Raw genomic sequence first — 20,125 nt, 5'->3', positions numbered from 1 at the left:
GCAGAATGAGCTCCACTGCGCAGAATCGATCCACAGGCAGGAGTATTATCTATGTAGTGTTAAAAACGGCATAACTGTAAATACATTTAAATGTGATTTTCTTATATGATTTACCCCTTAGAAATAGAAGTCATGGATCCTCCTCTTCTTTCAGCAGCTACATTTGCAGGGCTGGGTGACAACCAATATGGCTGCCATTACAGGGGTTGTCACCGGTCTTTCCCATTGGTATGAACGACAAGTCTGCCTAGTTCTGCAGCCACAGTGTAGAAAATGTACCAGTGCATTTTTAGTGTTCAGGAGTATGGGGAACTCTATGTTCACACAGAGTATTTTGCAGGTGGAATTTCTGCCTCAAAATTCAGTTTGGAACTTTGAGGCAGATTTTCCTGTCCCTGCACGCCGATTTTCGCTGCGTTTTTCACCCGCGGCCATTGAGCGCCGCGGGCATAAAACACCGCGAAATACACTTTCTCTGCCTCCCATTGACGTCAATGGGAGATCAGAGGCGTAAACGCCCGAAGATAGTGCATGTCGCTTCTTTCTCTAGCGAGGCGGTTTTACCGCTCGCGGGGGAAAACCGCGCCCCGCCTCCCATTGAAATCAACAAGAGCAATTTTCGGGCAGTTTTTGACGAGTTTTTGGACGCGGATTGTTGTAGTCTAGCTTGCTAAGAAACGGTGACACTTTCAGCCATATCGTTAAAACCACCTGCTGTGTAGGTCGCCATCATGTTGCCATTACAGCTCTGACCCGTCGAGGCGTGACTCCACAAGATCCCTGAAGGTGTCCTGTGAATTCTGTCACCAAGACATTAGCAGCAGATACTTTAATTCCTGTAAGGCCCCATGCACACGACCGTCATTTTGATCCGTAATTGCGGATCAAAGCACGAATCCATTCATTTCTATTACCCACAGGACGCTGTCCAGGCTGTAGAAAGGATCAACAAAAAATAGGACGTCCTATTTTTTTAATTTACGGACCGTGCTCCTATACTTTATAATGAGAGCACGGCTCGCAAATGCGGGTGACTGTCTGCGCCCGTAATCACAGCCGTGTGCAGGGGGCCTAAGTTGCCAGGTGGGACCTCCATGGATCGGACTTGTTTTTCCAGCACATCCCGCAGATGGGTGATCAGATTGAGATCAGTGACGCACACGCATCCGGCCGTCCACATAATGTAAATTAAAGACAGTCATCAGACCGGGCCACCTTCTTCCATTGCTCTATAGTCCAGTTCTGATGCTCACGTGCCCATTGTAGGCACTTTTGGCGGTGGATAGGGGTCAGCATGAACACTCTGACTGGTCTACAGCTACATTGCTCAAAACACAGCAAGCAGCAATGTATTGTGTGTTCTGACATCTTTCTATCATAGCCGGCATTACGTTTCTCGGCAATTTGTGCTACAGTAGCTTTTCTATGGTATCGGACTAGACAGGCTAGCCTTTGCTCCCCCCACCTTGAGCACCAATGACCCTGTCGCCACTTGTCTTTCATTGGCACACTTTTAGTAGGTACTAACCACTGCATACTGGGAACACCCCACGAGATCTGTCATTTTGGAGATACTCTGACCCAGTCTTCTAGTCATCACAATTTTGCCGTGGTTAAAGTTACTCAAATACTTAGTGTGTAGCCACACGTGCAGATTTTGATTAGGTGTTGTTCAGGTTTTTTTTATGCAGTTTTTGAACCCAAAACCAGGAGATTGATTTAAATAATGGAGTAGTAGAATCTGACCTGTCTGTGATCAATACCTGAATGTGTGAATACACCCTAAGGCTGGATTCACACGAGCACATTACATCCGTAATGGACGGAACGTATTTCGGCCGGAAGTCCCGGACCGGACACACTGCAGGGAGCCGGGCTCCTAGCATCATAGTTATGTACGACGCTAGGAGTCCCTGCCTCGCTGCCGGACAACTGTCCCGTACTGTAATCATGTTTTCAGTACGGGACAGTAGTTCCACGGAGAAGCAGGGACTCCTAGCATCGTACATAACTATGATGCTAGGAGCCCGGCTCCCTGCACTGTGTTCGGTCCGGGACTTCCGGCCGAAATACGTTCCGTCCATTACGGACGTAATGTGCTCGTGTGAATCCAGCCTAAGGCTGGGTTCACACAACCTATTTCCAGACGTATTGGAGGCGTTTTACGCCTCGAATTACGTCTGAAAAAACGCCTCCAATATGTCGGCAAACATCTGCCCATTACTTTCAATGGGCTTTACGATGTACTGTGCCGACGACCTGTCATTTTACTCGTCGCTGTCAAAAGACGCGTAAAATAACAGCCTCGTCAAAGAAGTGCAGGACACTTCTTGGGACGTAATTGGAGCCGTTTTTCATTGACTTCAATGAAGAACAGCTCCAAATTACGTCCGTAAAAGACGTGGCGAAAAACGCGAGTACGAGCAATTACGTCTGAAATTCAGGAGCTGTTTTCTCCTGAAAACAGCTCCGTAATTTCAGACGTAAATGCAGTTATCTTGTGCACATACCCTAATACACCCCATCCCTTGACAGGCGCCATTGTAATGAGATAGTCACTATTATTCATTTCACCAGTTAGTGGTTAACCCCTTAGGGCATGTTCACATCAGTGTTGGTTTTCCGTTGAGGGGTTCCGTCTGAGGTTTCCGTCGTGGAACCACTCAACGGAAAGGCAAACGGAAACCTTAGCTTCCGTTTGCATCACCATTGATATCAATGGTGACGGAAACATTGCTAATGGTTTCCGTTTGTCACGATTCCAGCAGGTTTCCGTCTTTTTGACAGAATCAATGGCGCAGTCAACATTTGTAGAACCTTGGATCAGGTTCCTGTAAAGGCTTGCACTCATTATATTACATCAAATTTTCTCTCTGGTGCGGTGATCACCTTCCTTTCTTCACCTCACTGCAACGGGCAGAATCAAAGATCTCTTTGATTCCGCCCATTTAACACCTTAAATGACACGGTCAATCGCGACCGCAGCATTTAAATGATTAAAATCAGGGGGGAGCCCCCTCAAACACACCATCACGCCCCCCGCAACGTAATCGGCCGGTGAAAATGATTGTCATGGCAGCCTGGGGGCCTAATGAAGGCCCCCAGGTCTGCCAACATTGTACTCCTTTGAAGCCCCGCCTTCGGCACGGCTTCAAACGAGACTGTCAAAATCACGATATACTGCAATACATTAGTAACTATAGGGGTCGCAGACCAGGTCCCGAAGCCAGTGGGTCCGCGGCCCCCCGCTCCACATCAATGAAAAGTTACTATAGTAACTGGTGCCTATGTAATAAACTACTCGGGCCCCCGTTACTATAGTAACTCACAGTACTTACATTCCTCCTTCCGGAGCGCAGCGGCGGTCCTGACGTCACCGCTGTGCGCAGTGCATGATGTCACTATGCTATGCGCTGCGCACAACATCCCGACCCTCAGGACCTCTGCTGTGGCCGAAGAGGGGGGTAAGTTTAATACCACTGTCTGCTGGAGCTGATGGATAAGCTGTTTTGAAGTGGGTGCAGCGATACTTCCCCTTGATCCCGGTCACTTTCTCACACTGGATCGCCGACGTGTCAGCGATTCAGTGTGAGCAAGTAAGGGAAATTAAGGGGAAGCAGCACTTGTATGAGCTCTGCACCCCTTTCAAAACAGCTGATTGGGTCGCGGGAGTCGGACCCCGACCCATCAGCTATTGATGACCTGTCCTGAGGATAAGCTATCAATGTTTAGGGACTGGACAGCCCCTTTTAAGCCTACCATGTGGTAGGGTTAGATACAGGGCCCCAGCAGACGGTAATCTTGTACTGTATAAGATTACTGTCTGCTGGACCCTGTATCTAAGCCTATCTTACCATACCGATTTAGCGGTATGAGGTCTTATTTTATTGGGGGGGGGCGAGTTGTTGTTTCTATTGGTACCATATTCGGGTCCATGAGACTTTTTGATCACTTTTTATGAAGTTTTTTGTGGGAGATGAAGTGACCAAAAAAAAGCGATTCTGGTGTTTTTATTTTTTACGCCGTTCACCGCGCAGACTAAATAATGATATATTGTAATAGTTTGGACTCTTACAGACACGGCGATTCCAGTTATGTTATTTTTTTTTTTCTACATTTTTTTTTCTACAGTACATTGTGCTCCAGGCAAAAATGGAAAAAGCGGGGTTTTTTGAACTTTTAATATATATATATATATATATATATATATATATATATATATATATATATATATATTAATATTTAAAAAAAATATATATTTTACTGTATTTATGTAAAGGATTTGCCAGACACAGCTTTTGTTTCGACGCCCATGGGCAATCAGTCTGCACCTGCTCCTATGTCTGTGAGACTGACTCCATCTTCCACCACTCAGGATGGCAGGCTTAGGAGTGGGAGAGCCTATCACAGCCTGGCCAGACGGAGCTAGCTCCCGCCCACTGTCTATTTGCAACGACACGTCCTAAGCGACGGGGTACAACTGGGCGACGGTCCCTTCGCTCAGTAAGTGCAAGACAGACAAGGGTACACAGAAGCTAGGGAAAACGGGGCAGCTGCCCACGGCAACACCGTGAGCAACAAGAGTAGTGAACGAGTCGAGTCAAACCAGGAGTGAACGAGGTACGAAAACGCTGAGCAGGAGAGTGGTCAGAAAGCCAAGGTCTATAACAAGCAGAGGATGAGTAGTACAAGCAGTAGCAGCAAGGCCAGGAAACAAACAGAGAAGAATCACAAGCAAAGGAGGAACAGGAAAGGCAGGTATAAATAGACAGTGGGCGGGAGCTAGCTCCGTCTGGCCAGGCTGTGATAGGCTCTCCCACTCCTAAGCCTGCCAGCATGAGTGGTGGAAGATGGAGTCAGTCTCACAGACATAGAAGCAGGTGCAGACTGATTGCCCATGGGCGTCGACACAGAAGCTGTGTCTGGCAAATCCTTTACAATTTAACTTGTTTTTTACTAGTCCCCCTAGGGGACTTGAACCAGTAATAATTAGATCGCTTGCATGAGTATTGCAGTGTATTGTTAGGCCCTGTTCACACTGAGTTTTTTTACGAGTTTTTTGGGGCAGAAACCGCGCCAAAAAACTCCTCAAAAACCACCTGAAAATGCCTCCCATTGATTTCAATGGGAGGCAGACGAGTTTTTTTACCACGAGTAAAAAAAACTCGTCGTGGTAGAAGCAACATGACCCATCTTTGAGGCGGTTTCCGCCTCCAAAACCCCATTTCAATGAGTCAGAAAGAGGAAAAAAAAACCTTGACGAGTGTTTTGACGAGTTTTTGTCAAACCACTGTGCAAAAACCTACTGGAGCAGTTTTTGCAGGAGGAATTTTCCTCCTGCAAAAAACTCAGTGTGAACACAGCCTTATACTGACAGACTCCTATGAAGCCCTTGAAGCAGGGCTTCATAGGAGTCCAAAGATGGCAGACCTGGGAGCCTTCATCAGATCACGTCCTTGGGTGGCCGATGCAACGTCATAGGGGGCCACCCCCCCCCCCCCCTGTTTCTAACCACTTAGATGCTGCGGATGCTATTGACCTGAGAACATTCAGTGTAGGGAAGAGTTATCTCATGTATTTATCCCAGTTTACAGAGGAGTGGTGATGGTGTTGGATGTGGTGGTGGTGGTGGTGGTGGTGGCACATGATTTGCCATTTTGAAATTCTTTCCCTGATTTATAAATCTAAACTTAGGGAAGGTATAAATGTGCAGTTGCTTTTCAATCCATGAAGTCTGGCATGCAACATTCTTATGTTCAGTTTAAAAGTTATTTTGTCTTTTACAGTGTTTGTTTTTTGTTTTAAAGAGGCTCTGTCACCAGATTCTCAAATCCCTATCTCCTATTGCATGTGATCGGCGCTGCAATGTAGATAACAGTAAAGTTTTTTTTTTTAAAACGTTCATTTTTGGCCAAGTTATGAGCTATTTTATTTTATGCAAATGAGGTTTGAAATGGACAACTGGGCGTTTTTTTTTCGTTATGTCCAACTGGGCATGTATTGTGTTTTTAACTGGGCGTGTTTACGTGTATGAGGCTGACCAATCAGTCACCAGTCAGCGTCATACACTCCTCTCCATTCATTTACACAGCAGCGATGTGCAGCCACATAAACAGAGATTAACGTTAATCAAGTGTCCTGATAATGAATACACATGATCATCCAGCCTGGACGTCATGTGTATTCAGAATCCTGACACTTCTGACTCTTTTCTGTGAGATTTCTAGCAAGGAAAACGAAATCTCGCGAGATTACGGAGGTAAACGAGATTTTGTTTCCCTTCTCTGTTTATGTGGCTGCACATCGCTGCTGTGTAAATTAATGGAGAGGAATGTATGATGCTGACTGGTCACTGATTGGTCAGCGTCATACACGTAAACACGCCCAGTTAAAAACACAATACACGCCCAGTTGGACATAACGAAAAAAAAACGCCCAGTTGTCCATTTCAAAGCTCATTTGCATATATATAAAATAGCTCATAACTTTGCCAAAAATGAACGTTTAAAAAAAAACAAAAAACGTTACTGTTATCTACATTGCAGCGCCGATCACATGCAATAGGAGATAGAGATTTGAGAATATGGTGACAGAGCCTCTTTTTAGTACTTGTAGTGTAGTATTAAGAGTGTACACTAGAGGGTGCCAAAGCTTCAAAAGTCAAAGCTGAATTCTTGCACTATGACAAGTATGTGTCTACAAGGAAAACGTGATTGAAGCCAATGGGTGTTAACCCTGTTTCTGGACAGATGTACCCACACACCCATATGGCAAACAAGACTGCATAGTAATTCAGCGGAAGACCTAAAGCTATGCTGAGATGGAGAATTAACTGAAGACTGTTATAGTTATTAGAGAATGCCTGCTATTCTTTACACAATCCCCGTTATGCAGCCCACCCCACACCTGACCCCTTATATTACTAAAGCTACACCTCACCCTATGGCCTTAAAATGCCCCGGCCTTTGCTGCAGTCTTTGGCACATTGGCTATACCAGTGCTCTTACCCATGAGCATTGATAATCTGTGCAAGACATAAGTGATTATACATAAGCAGGGTTTGAAATTTATTGGGGGAACGTTAACAACATTCCTGCGCCAGTTTTCTGTTACAAACAGCCCAAAAGTCGCAAAAATTTTATCTTTTGCAAATTTTCCACATTTCTTGTCACTTACCCAGAAAGTGGGCAGGGCTTACCAGTAGAGGCGTGGCTACACGCAGCCCGACGCATTTACTATAATTTACACCAGAAACTGCCGTAAAATATAGCGGACATCTACGCCAGTTCCTGACTCTTATAGATTTCATTTCGTGTCGCACAGACAGCTGAAGATGCGACAAATTGATTAAGAGACGTGTGCTTCTTAATAAATTTGTTTCATCTTACTCTAATGTGTTGTTTTTTTAGACCGGGACAGTTTTAATACATCTCCCCTATCATCTTTTAGATGCCTTTTACACCTATCGTGACAGTTTTCTAAACTGTCTAGGAAAAAGGGGCATTGCTAAGAGGAGTCACAAAATGCACCAAATTTATTGAAGGCATGTGCAAATGTTTGGCACAAAATACTGGCATATATGAATGACTACTATATGGTGACATGATAAGGGAAGGGTGCCTAACATGCCTAGTGAACAGCTCCAAATTCATCATGCCACATATACTATTGCCATCAGGGGCGTAACTAGGAAAGACTGGGCCCCATAGAAAACTTTTCCTGGGGCCCCCCCATCCGCTGGGTATCACACAACCCCCCCTTGTAGATAGTGCCTCCCTATAGATTCCGCCACACAGTGCCCCCTGATAGATAGCACCATACAGTCCCCCTGTAAATAGCGCCATACAAAGCCCCCTGTAGATAACGACTAACAGCCCCTCCTGTAGATAATGGCATACAGCCCCCCCTGTAGATAGCGCCATACAGCCCCCTGTAGATAATGCCATACTGCCCCCCTGTAGATAACGCCATACAGCCCCCCCTGTAGATAACGCCATACAGCTCCCCCTGTAGATAACGCCATACAGCCCCCTGTAGATAACGCCATAAGCCCCCGGTAGATAACGCCATACAGCCTCACTGTAGATAATTCCATACCGCCCTCCCCCTGTAGATAATGCCATACAACCCCCTCTAGATAACACCATACAGCCCCCCTGTAGATAACGCCATACAGCCCCCTGTAGATAATGCCATACAGCCCCCCTGTAGATAACGCCATACAGCCCCCTGTAGATAACGCCATACAGCCCCCTGTAGATAACGCCATACAGCCCCCCTGTAGATAACGCCATACAGCCCCCCTGTAGATAACGCCATACAGCCCCCCTGTAGATAACGCCATACAGCCCCAAACCCCTCTGTAGATAACGCTATACAGCCCACCTGTAGATAACGCTATACAGCCCCCCTGTAGATAATGCCATACAGCCCACCTGTAGATAACGCCATACAGCCCCCCCTGTAGATAACGCCATACAGCCCCAAACCCCCCCTGTAGATAACGCCATACAGCCCCCTGTAGATAACGCCATACAGCCCCCCCTGTAGATAACGCCATACAGCCCCCCTGTAGATAACGCCATACAGCCCCCCTGTAGATAACGCCATACAGCCCCCCCTGTAGATAACGCCATACAGCCCCCTGTAGATAATGCCATACAGCCCCCCTGTAGATAACGCCATACAGCCCCCTGTAGATAACGCCATACAGCCCCCTGTAGATAATGCCATACAGCCCCCCTGTAGATAACGCCATACAGCCCCCTGTAGATAACGCCATACAGCCCCCTGTAGATAACGCCATACAGCCCCCCTGTAGATAACGCCATACAGCCCCCCTGTAGATAACGCCATACAGCCCCCCTGTAGATAACGCCATACAGCCCCCTGTAGATAATGCCATACAGCCCCCCTGTAGATAACGCCATACAGCCCCCCTGTAGATAACGCCATACAGCCCCCCTGTAGATAACGCCATACAGCCCCCCCTGTAGATAACGCCATACAGCCCCCTGTAGATAATGCCATACAGCCCCCCTGTAGATAACGCCATACAGCCCCCCCTGTAGATAACGCCATACAGCCCCCTGTAGATAATGCCATACAGCCCCCCTGTAGATAACGCCATACAGCCCCCTGTAGATAACGCCATACAGCCCCCCTGTAGATAACGCCATACAGCCCCCCTGTAGATAACGCCATACAGCCCCCTGTAGATAACGCCATACAGCCCCCCTGTAGATAACGCCATACAGCCCCCCTGTAGATAACGGCATACAACCCCCCTGTAGATAACGCCATACAGCCCCCCTGTAGATAACGCCATACAGCCCCCCTGTAGATAACGCCATACAGCCCCCCCTGTAGATAACGCCATACAGCCCCCTGTAGATAATGCCATACAGCCCCCTGTAGATAATGCCATACAACCCACCTGTAGATAACGCCATACAGCTCCCCCTGTAGATAACGCCATACAGCCCCCCTGTAGATAACGCCATACAGCCCCCCCTGTAGATAACGCCATACAGCCCCCTGTAGATAATGCCATACAGCCCCCCTGTAGATAACGCCATACAGCCCCCCCTGTAGATAACGCCATACAGCCCCCTGTAGATAATGCCATACAGCCCCCCTGTAGATAACGCCATACAGCCCCCCCTGTAGATAACGCCATACAGCCCCCTGTAGATAATGCCATACAGCCCCCCTGTAGATAACGCCATACAGCCCCCTGTAGATAACGCCATACAGCCCCCTGTAGATAACGCCATACAGCCCCCCTGTAGATAACGCCATACAGCCCCCCTGTAGATAACGCCATACAGCCCCCCTGTAGATAACGCCATACAGCCCCCCTGTAGATAACGCCATACAGCCCCCCTGTAGATAACGCCATACAGCCCCCCTGTAGATAACGCCATACAGCCCCCCCTGTAGATAACGCCATACAGCCCCCTGTAGATAATGCCATACAGCCCCCTGTAGATAATGCCATACAGCCCACCTGTAGATAACGCCATACAGCCCCCCTGTAGATAACGCCATACAGCCCCAAACCCCCCCCTGTAGATAACGCCATACAGCCCCCCTGTAGATAACGCCATACAGCCCCCCCTGTAGATAACGCCATACAGCCCCCTGTAGATAATGCCATACAGCCCCCTGTAGATAATGCCATACAGCCCACCTGTAGATAACGCCATACAGCTCCCCCTGTAGATAACGCCATACAGCTCCCCCTGTAGATAACGCCATACAGCCCCAAACCCCCCCTGTAGATAACGCCATACAGCCCCCCTGTAGATAACGCCATACAGCCCCCCCTGTAGATAACGCCATACAGCCCCCCTGTAGATAACGCCATACAGCCCCCCCTGTAGATAACGCCATACAGCCCCCAACCCCTCCCCCCAAAAAACGGCCTATAGTTTGTCCTACAAAAGAGATGTATCCCCTATCCACAGGATAGGGGATACATGTGTGATCGCTGGCAGTGATAAGGAGAACGGGTCCCCCGAAGTTCTCCATGACAAACCTCGGACTTCCGGGGTCTGCGCAGTTCAATAAAAATGAAAGGAGCGCAGGTCACGCATGCGCACATGAGCGACTGGTGCACAATTCATTTCTATGGAGCTGCCGACAGACCCCGGAGGTGTGAGGTTTGTCATGGAGAACTTCGGGGGACTTTCGGTCCCCCGTTCTCCTTATCGCTGGGCGTCCCAGCGATCACACATGTAGCCCCTATCCTGTGAATAGGGGATGCATGTTTTATGTAGGAACAACCCCTTCAGTGGCGTCGCGCTGTAGCAGCCATAGCGGCTGCTAGCGGAGCCTCCGGCCATGGGGGTGGGGCCCCATCATGCTGCGGGCCCCGTAGCAGCCACTACGGCTGCTGCAGCGGTAGTTACGCCACTGATTGGCATAAATTTGGCACAAATTGTGCCATTTTTGCATAATTCTATGACAGTATTGATGAATCTCCTTTATTGCTGCATCAGTTTTCTTGCCGTTGGGCACTTACTATTTCCCTCTTCTCTTTGGATGTGACCTTCCCCCAGCTCACAAGATGAGATATCACGCTGTACATGAGGACACAAGTGAACTGGCCGCCATTCCCACAGTATCAGCACATTTATCCTCTATGTAATTTGTGCTGCTTTGAGCAATTTGGTGACTTTTTGGGCTGTAAGTTTTATTTTACTTTCCCATGTTGAGGTAGAGACATGAGCAAAGGAAAGCGAACACTGAGGCCACATGCAAGATTTCTTTTAAAAATAAAACAAAAGGTTTAAAATCAACTAAAAGTTTATCTATCTATCTATCTATCTATCTATCTATCTATCTATCTATCTATCTATCTATCTATCTATCTATCTATCTATCTATCTATCTATCTGTCATCTATCTATCTATCTATCTATCTATCTATCTATCTATCTATCTATCTATCTATCTATCTATCTATCTATCTATCTATCTATCTATCTATCTATCTGTCATCTATCTATCTATCTATCTATCTATCTATCTATCTATCTATCTATCTATCTATCTATCTATCTATCTATCTATCTATCTATCTATCTATCTATCTATCTGTCATCTATCTATCTATCTATCTATCTATCTATCTATCTATCTATCTATCTATCTATCTATCTATCTATCTATCTATCTATCTATCTATCTATCTATCTATCTATCTATCTGTCATCTATTTGTCATCTATCTATCTATCTATCTATCTATCTATCTATCTATCTATCTATCTATCTATCTATCTATCTATCTATCTATCTATCTATCTATCTATCTATCTATCTATCTATCTATCATCTATCTGTCTCTATGCTTCCAACTTTGTGGCAACAATTTGGGGACGGCTCTTTCTTGTTCCATGCGAGATACATAAAGGCATGGTTTGATATGGATTAAGTCTAATGGCTACATAGAGTCCTGACCTTAGCCGCATTGGACACCTATGGGATGAACTAGGAGGGAGATTGTGAGCCAAACCTTCTCGTCCAACTTCAGTACCTAACCTCACCAAAGCTCTTCTGGATGAATGGGTGCAAATTGCCAGAGACACACTCGAAAATCTTGTGGAAAGTTTTCCCAGAAGAGTGCAATTTCTTTTTTGTCTTTTTACCTTACAATAACTTAATTTGGATTGAAGGACACATATATGTTTGTATATTAATATAGATACTTTTTTTAATGTGTTACTATTATTTATAACTATCATACTATCAAATAGTAGCTTTTATGATAACTTTCTTAGATCAGTTTTCCCATTCTTCTAGAATGACTGCCAGTGAGTTAAACCATATGACTGTTTTATGCATTAAGAAGTTTCTAAAGGGAATCTATTATATCTAGCCTGGAACCAGAATCTATACACAGAACCAGAAAATACCAGACTGTTACTGGCAGCTTGAATTGCCTCAAGCAGTTATTCATGAACTATTTTAGAAGACAGAACCCTAAAAATGCTGGAGAATTTACCAAGGAACCCTTACCTGTCCATATAGAAGTCATTGGTATAGGCAGTACAACAGGAGCATGTAGGCACAGAATATCTGGCGGCACCCATCAATATACCTTGTTCCACACCCAAAGCTGGTCTTGCCTAGGATATTAGTGTAGGTAAGGGTGGATTTACAAGACCATATTTCCTTAACACTATGGATAAGTATTGAATGCATCAAGAAGATGGCTCCGAAAGACACTGTCCAGCAGGCAAAAGTAATAAAGAGCCAGCACCCACATAAATATGATTAACACTCATGACTTTGAGTAAAGTACCATGTAGTTATAAGGTGGAGTGTATATTTAGTTTGCTGCTTTCGGTGTTCCAAATAATCCTAATCTAGTGACTTTTTCCTAATCTCAGATAACCGGTTTGACAAATTGGGCTCCTTGGGAGGACAGGCTCCATAACGGGATGGGCAAAAGTGGAGGGTTCAAGTGCCCTGTTGGACCCAAAAACCACAAACACCACAAATACCAAAAGCACAGGCTATGCCCTTTACAGCGGATTTACCACCAATATAAATTATGGCAAATAGCTAGGATTTGGTTAGGAAGGGGTGAGGTGTGATCACTACAACTCCTACCATCATTCAGGACAAAGAGGCTGCAACCCCTTTGGCATCTTCCCTGCAATAACGCATTGGCTCGTTCTTCCCAGTGTTCAAGAGGGCTTTAGTGTCTCTTTCCTATATCTCACTTAGTTTTTATGGGGCAATGCACACATCCGTTTTTGTTTTTTTGTCCATTCCGCAAAATTATAAAACAGGTCCTATTAATGTCCGATTTTGCATTCTAATCAATGGTCCGTTAAAAAAACGGACCGAATATGGAAGCCATCCGTGTGCGGTCCGTGTTTTGCGGCCGTATAAAAGGTCACAGTTGTGTGCGTGAGCTCTTAGGAGGCTTCTTTCGACAGTAGTAAATCCTATTATAGGGATGTCTACTGTGATGGCAGGAAGGAGGTGAAGGGAAAGTGAGCCCTAATCTACCCACCGCCCTGTCCCTGCCTACTTGCAACGACCCGCCCTAGGCGACGAGGTACAACTGGGCGGCGGTCCCTACGCTGTCTAAGTGCACAGGAAAACAAACAGGGAACACGCAAGGGAAGGGGCAGTAGCCACGGAACGCCACGAGGAAACGGAGCGGCGAACGAACAGTCAGGACCAGGACGAAGTGAGTAACCCGAGCGGGCACGGAGACAGAAGCAAGCCAGGGGCAAAGCAAAGCAAGACAAGGGGAACTGCAGCAAGGCAGAAGCACGGCAGAAGCAGGCTGGAGCAAGCAGCAGTGGGGCCAGGAATCCAAAAGAATAACAAGCAATGAGGAAGAGAAAACTGCAGGTATAAATGGACAGGGGGCGGAGCTAACTCTGACTGACCAGGCCGCGATAGGCTCTCCCACTCCTGAGCCTGCCACCCTGATTGGTGGGAGCCGGTGTCAGTCTAAGAGGTCTGGCCTCAGGTGTCGACTGATTAACCCTGGGAGTCTCCACAGACGTAGTGCCTGGCAGATCCATTACAGTACTCCCCCTTTTATGAGGGGCCACCGGACCCTTACTAAGAGGACCCGGTTTAGTGGGGAAGAGAAGGTGGAACCTCCTGACCAATACCCCAGCGTGAACATCTCGAGCAGGTACCCAAGTCCTCTCCTCCGGCCCGTATCCTCTCCAATGGACCAGGTACTGGAGGGAGCCCTGGATCATCCTACTGTCCACAATCTTGGCCACCTCGAATTCCACCCCCTCAGGGGTGAGAACGGGAACAGGAGGTTTCCTAGAGGGGGACCAGGACGGGGAGCAGCGTTTAAGGAGGGAGGCATGAAAGACGTCGTGTATGCGGAAGGATGGGGGCAGCTCCAGACGGAAGGATACAGGGTTGAGGACTTCAATGACCTTATAAGGCCCAATAAATCGGGGAGCAAACTTCCTGGACGAGACCTTAAGGCGCAAGTTCCTGGACGACAACCAGACCAAATCCCCGACGACAAACCGGGGGTTAGCAGAACGTCTACTATCTGCCTGAATCTTTTGTGCGCTCTGGGACGCCTCTAGGTTCTTCTGAACCTGGGCCCAGACAGTGCACAGTTCCCGATGAACATCCTCTACCTCAGGATTATTGGAACAACCAGGGGAGACGGAGGAGAACCTTGGGTTAAACCCGAAATTACAGAAAAACGGGGAGACCCCTGACGAGTTACTGACCCGGTTATTCAGGGAGAATTCAGCAAGGGGAAGGAATGAGACCCAATCGAATTGACAGTCAGAGATGAAACACCTTAAATATTGTTCCAGGGATTGGTTGGTCCTTTCCGTTTGGCCGTTAGTTTCGGGATGGAAGGCGGAGGAGAAGGACAGATCAATCTCCAACTTTTTACAAAAGGCTCTCCAAAATAAGGAAACAAATTGTACCCCTCTGTCCGAAACGATATTGACTGGGGCCCCATGGAGACGCAGGATGTGTTTCACAAACAAAGAAGCTAACGTCTTGGCGTTAGGTAGCTTCTTAAGGGGCACAAAGTGGCACATCTTGCTGAAGCGGTCGACTACCACCCACACCACCGACTTGCCCTGAGATGGAGGCAAATCGGTGATAAAATCCATGGAGATATGGGTCCAAGGTCTCTGGGGAATGGGCAAGGGACGTAGTAGGCCCGCAGGTCGGGACCTAGGGGTTTTGGACCTAGCGCAAACCTCACAAGCGGCGACGTAAGCCCTAACATCTTTAGGCAACCCAGGCCACCAATAGTTTCTGGTAATGAGGTGTTTGGTGCCCAAGATGCCAGGATGACCAGATAGAGCGGAGTCATGGTTTTCCCTGAGTACCCTCAGCCGGTATTGCAGGGGAACAAACAGTTTGTCCCCAGGGGCGTTCCCGGGAGCTGCACCCTGATCAGCCGCGATATCAGAAGCTAAATCAGAATCCGTGGCAGAGACGATTATACCAGGGGGTAAAATACAAGCGGGATCCTTCTCGGAAGGAGGATTGGCCATGAAACTACGTGACAGAGCATCAGCCTTAATATTCTTGGACCCAGCCCTATAGGTAACCAAGAAATTAAATCTGGTAAAGAATAGTGCCCACCGAGCTTGTCTAGGATTAAGCCTCCGGGCCGATTCTAGGAAAACCAGATTCTTGTGATCCGTAAGGACCGTTACCTGGTGTCTGGCCCCCTCCAGGAAGTGCCGCCACTCCTCAAAAGCCCATTTAATGGCTAGAAGTTCGCGGTTGCCAATATCATAGTTACTCTCCGTGGGCGAAAACTTCCTAGAGAAGTAAGCACAGGGGCGGAGATGGGTGAGGGAGCTGGTACCCTGGGACAAGACGGCCCCCACTCCCACCTCGGAAGCGTCAACCTCCACAATAAATGGCTCCTCTTGGTTGGGCTGAATCAGCACGGGGGCCGAGATAAAGCACTTCTTGAGAGTCTCAAAGGCCTGGACGGCCTCAGGGGGCCAATGGAGGACATCAGCACCCTTGCGGGTAAGGTCCGTAAGAGGCTTAGCGACGACCGAGAAGTTGGCAATAAATCTCCTGTAATAGTTGGCGAACCCTAAAAAACACTGTAACGCCTTAAGGGAGGCAGGTTGGACCCATTCCGCCACAGCTTGAACCTTGGCAGGGTCCATGCGGAATTCATGAGGAGTGAGGATTTGCCCTAAAAATGGTATCTCCTGTACCCCAAAGACACATTTTTCAGTCTTAGCAAACAGATTATTCTCCCGAAGGACCTGGAGCACCTTCCTGACATGCTCCACGTGAGAGGACCAGTCCTTGGAAAACACCAGTATGTCATCAAGGTACACAACAAGAAAATTACCCAGGTACTCTCTCAGGATTTCATTAATAAAATTCTGGAAGACAGCAGGGGCGTTACACAACCCAAAGGGCATGACCAGGTATTCGAAATGACCCTCGGGTGTGTTGAACGCAGTTTTCCACTCATCCCCCTCTTTGATGCGGATAAGGTTATATGCCCCCCGTAGATCGAACTTAGAAAACCATTGGGCTCCCTGAACCTGATTAAAAAGATCCGGAATCAAAGGAAGTGGGTACTGGTTCCTTACAGTGACCTTATTCAGGTTACGATAATCAATGCACGGCCTAAGACCACCATCCTTCTTCCCCACGAAGAAGAAGCCAGCACCTACAGGAGAAGTCGAGGGGCGAATGAAACCCTTGGCCAGGCATTCTTGGATATACACCCTCATGGCTTCACGTTCAGGACATGAAAGATTAAATATCCTACCTTTAGGAAGCTTGGCACCAGGCACCAAATCGATAGCGCAATCGTAATCTCTATGGGGGGGCAACACCTCGGAGGCCTCCTTAGAAAACACATCGGCGAAGTCCTGAACAAACTCAGGAAGCGTGTTTACCTCCTCCCGGGGAGAAATAGAGTTAACAGAGAGACATGACGTAAGACATTCATTACCCCATTTGGTGAGATCCCCAGTATTCCAATCAAACGTGGGATTATGCAACTGCAACCAGGGAAGACCTAATACCAGATCAGACGATAATCCCTGCATCACCAGTACAGAGCACTGCTCCAAATGCATGGAGCCAACAAGGAGTTCAAAAACAGGAGTATGCTGAGTAAAATAACCATTAGCAAGGGGAGTCGAGTCGATACCTACTACAGGGATAGGATAAGGTAAATCAATACAAGGCATCTTTAGAGACATAGCAAATTCCACAGACATGATATTAGCAGATGAACCAGAATCCACGAAAGCACTGCCCGTGGCAGACCGGCCAGCAAACGAGACCTGAAAGGGAAGCAAAATTTTATTGCGTTTCACATTAACGGGAAATACCTGTGCGCCCAAGTGACCTCCCCGATGATCACTTAGGCGCGGAAGGTTTTCCGGCTTCTTATTCTTGCGCCTGGGACAGGTGTTCAGTAGATGCTTGTCGTCCCCACAGTAGAAGCAGAGACCGTTCATTCTGCGAAACTCCCTACGTTGTCGAGGGGACATGGAGGCCCCGAGTTGCATGGGTACCTCCGAGTCCTCCGTGGAGGGGCGAGGAGGCGGGACCTCGGGGGGGATCGCAGAAAAGTCAGAGGGGAGCACACTGAAGCGTTCTAGCTGACGTTCCCTGAGACGTCGGTCAAGTCGTACTGCTAGGGCCATAACCTGGTCAAGGGAGTCAGACGAGGGGTAGCTAACCAGCAGATCCTTCAGGGCGTCAGATAATCCTAACCTAAACTGGCACCTTAGGGCCGGATCGTTCCACTGAGAAGCTACGCACCACTTCCTAAAATCAGAACAGTATTCCTCAACCGGTCTCCTACCCTGACGTAAGGTCACCAGCTGACTCTCGGCTAAAGCAGTCCTGTCAGTCTCGTCGTAAATGAGTCCGAGGGCAGAGAAAAAACGATCAACAGAGGAAAGTTCAGGGGCGTCAGGAGCCAAGGAGAAGGCCCACTCTTGGGGCCCTTCCTGGAGTCGGGATATGATGATACCCACCCGCTGGTTCTCGGAACCTGAGGAGTGGGGCTTAAGGCGGAAATATAGTCTGCAACTCTCCCGGAAGGAGAGAAACGTCTTACGGTCCCCTGAAAACCGGTCAGGTAACTTGAGGTCGGGTTCTAGAGGTGAGGTGGTGCGCCCAACCCCTTGGGCCAGGGCCTGGACCTGTAGGGAGAGGCCCTGCATCTGCTGGGTCAGGGTCTCAAGGGGGTCCATGATAGCGACAGCGTAGGAGAAATGGTAGACTAGGTAAGGGCTTGTTATTCTGTGATGGCAGGAAGGAGGTGAAGGGAAAGTGAGCCCTAATCTACCCACCGCCCTGTCCCTGCCTACTTGCAACGACCCGCCCTAGGCGACGAGGTACAACTGGGCGGCGGTCCCTACGCTGTCTAAGTGCACAGGAAAACAAACAGGGAACACGCAAGGGAAGGGGCAGTAGCCACGGAACGCCACGAGGAAACGGAGCGGCGAACGAACAGTCAGGACCAGGACGAAGTGAGTAACCCGAGCGGGCACGGAGACAGAAGCAAGCCAGGGGCAAAGCAAAGCAAGACAAGGGGAACTGCAGCAAGGCAGAAGCACGGCAGAAGCAGGCTGGAGCAAGCAGCAGTGGGGCCAGGAATCCAAAAGAATAACAAGCAATGAGGAAGAGAAAACTGCAGGTATAAATGGACAGGGGGCGGAGCTAACTCTGACTGACCAGGCCGCGATAGGCTCTCCCACTCCTGAGCCTGCCACCCTGATTGGTGGGAGCCGGTGTCAGTCTAAGAGGTCTGGCCTCAGGTGTCGACTGATTAACCCTGGGAGTCTCCACAGACGTAGTGCCTGGCAGATCCATTACATCTACTATAATGGACCTTCCTGCACTCACAAATGGCAACATTTTGCAGGTGGTATAACCCTTTACTATTATCGTCTTATGGAACATCTGAGACATACTGGTGGTTCCCTTGAGTTCTTGAGTAACTGTTTATACCTTTGTTTGTACCGTTACTTTTACCGTGTCTTTCTTTTACCTTCTGAATAGTGATTCAATCTCATATAATGATGGTAATGGGTTAAATCCACTTGCCACATGTTGGGAATATGTGAATAATTTCCTATTTTTATTTTATTATAGGTTTGGTCTATCAATGGTGAATGCTTCCGGAAGCCAAAAGTAATAGAGTTCAACTCCAGTGGAGACTGTGGTTTTTATTACTGTGGAAAAATCTATATTTAAGGAGGAAAACATCTGACAGATGAAACCAACATATTCCCAATTTAGAAACATGAAGTGTGCCTATTTATTCCGAGTTGTCATTTATAGCATTTAAGGAAAATGTGGCACCTAGGTCCATGTGTTTGTTCCGCCCGTCTAAATAGCAGTTTTCTCTGCTCCCAAACCAGACACAGGGCATGAGTTGAACGTGTGCCAGGTACATATAACAGGCTGGATTTAGTGATGTCTCCTACACGTTTACTATTTGTGATATACTAAAACATAATCCTGAACATAAGTAATCAAAAGTATATTAGACATCATAATTAAATGTGATATTTAAAGCCTATGTCCACCATAGCAACCATTAGCATTTTTGCCCCAGTACATCCAAAATATAAAAAAATGAAGCAGCTTTCAAATATATATATATATTTTTTTTAAATAAACCACATCTTTTTATTAAAATTTTACAGCATTTCAAAAAACATAAAACACAAGACACCATGATAAGAGCAGTCGTAAATCACATTTTACAGAAGAAGTAACAATGTAAACATAATACACTTCAGAAGAAATAGAGCACAAACCTTTATATTTCGCCTTTTTATAAAGCTATCACGGGGTCTAAACTCGGAACAAGTCCTCCCAACCCACTCATCTTACTAGAATTCCATCATAGAGCAGAGATCTCAGAAATCAGATATGTTGATCAATTGTCCGAATTGGGGAACGCGTAGCCTTCCAAAGTCTCCTCTCATATCAGAAGTAAGGTACCACGAAGTAAGTCTAAAAGGTGTCATTATCCATATTATTTCTGCCTGTCAGCACTCGGGAGATATAAACAATCCCTGTTTTTAAAAAAATTGCTTAGTCCTAGCCTCTATACGCTTAACTGTCCCTAAACTGTCCAT

This window comes from Rhinoderma darwinii, chromosome 10, assembly GCF_050947455.1.
Source record: "Rhinoderma darwinii isolate aRhiDar2 chromosome 10, aRhiDar2.hap1, whole genome shotgun sequence".
NCBI lineage: Eukaryota > Metazoa > Chordata > Amphibia > Anura > Rhinodermatidae > Rhinoderma > Rhinoderma darwinii.
This window is presented reverse-complemented; position numbering follows the sequence as displayed.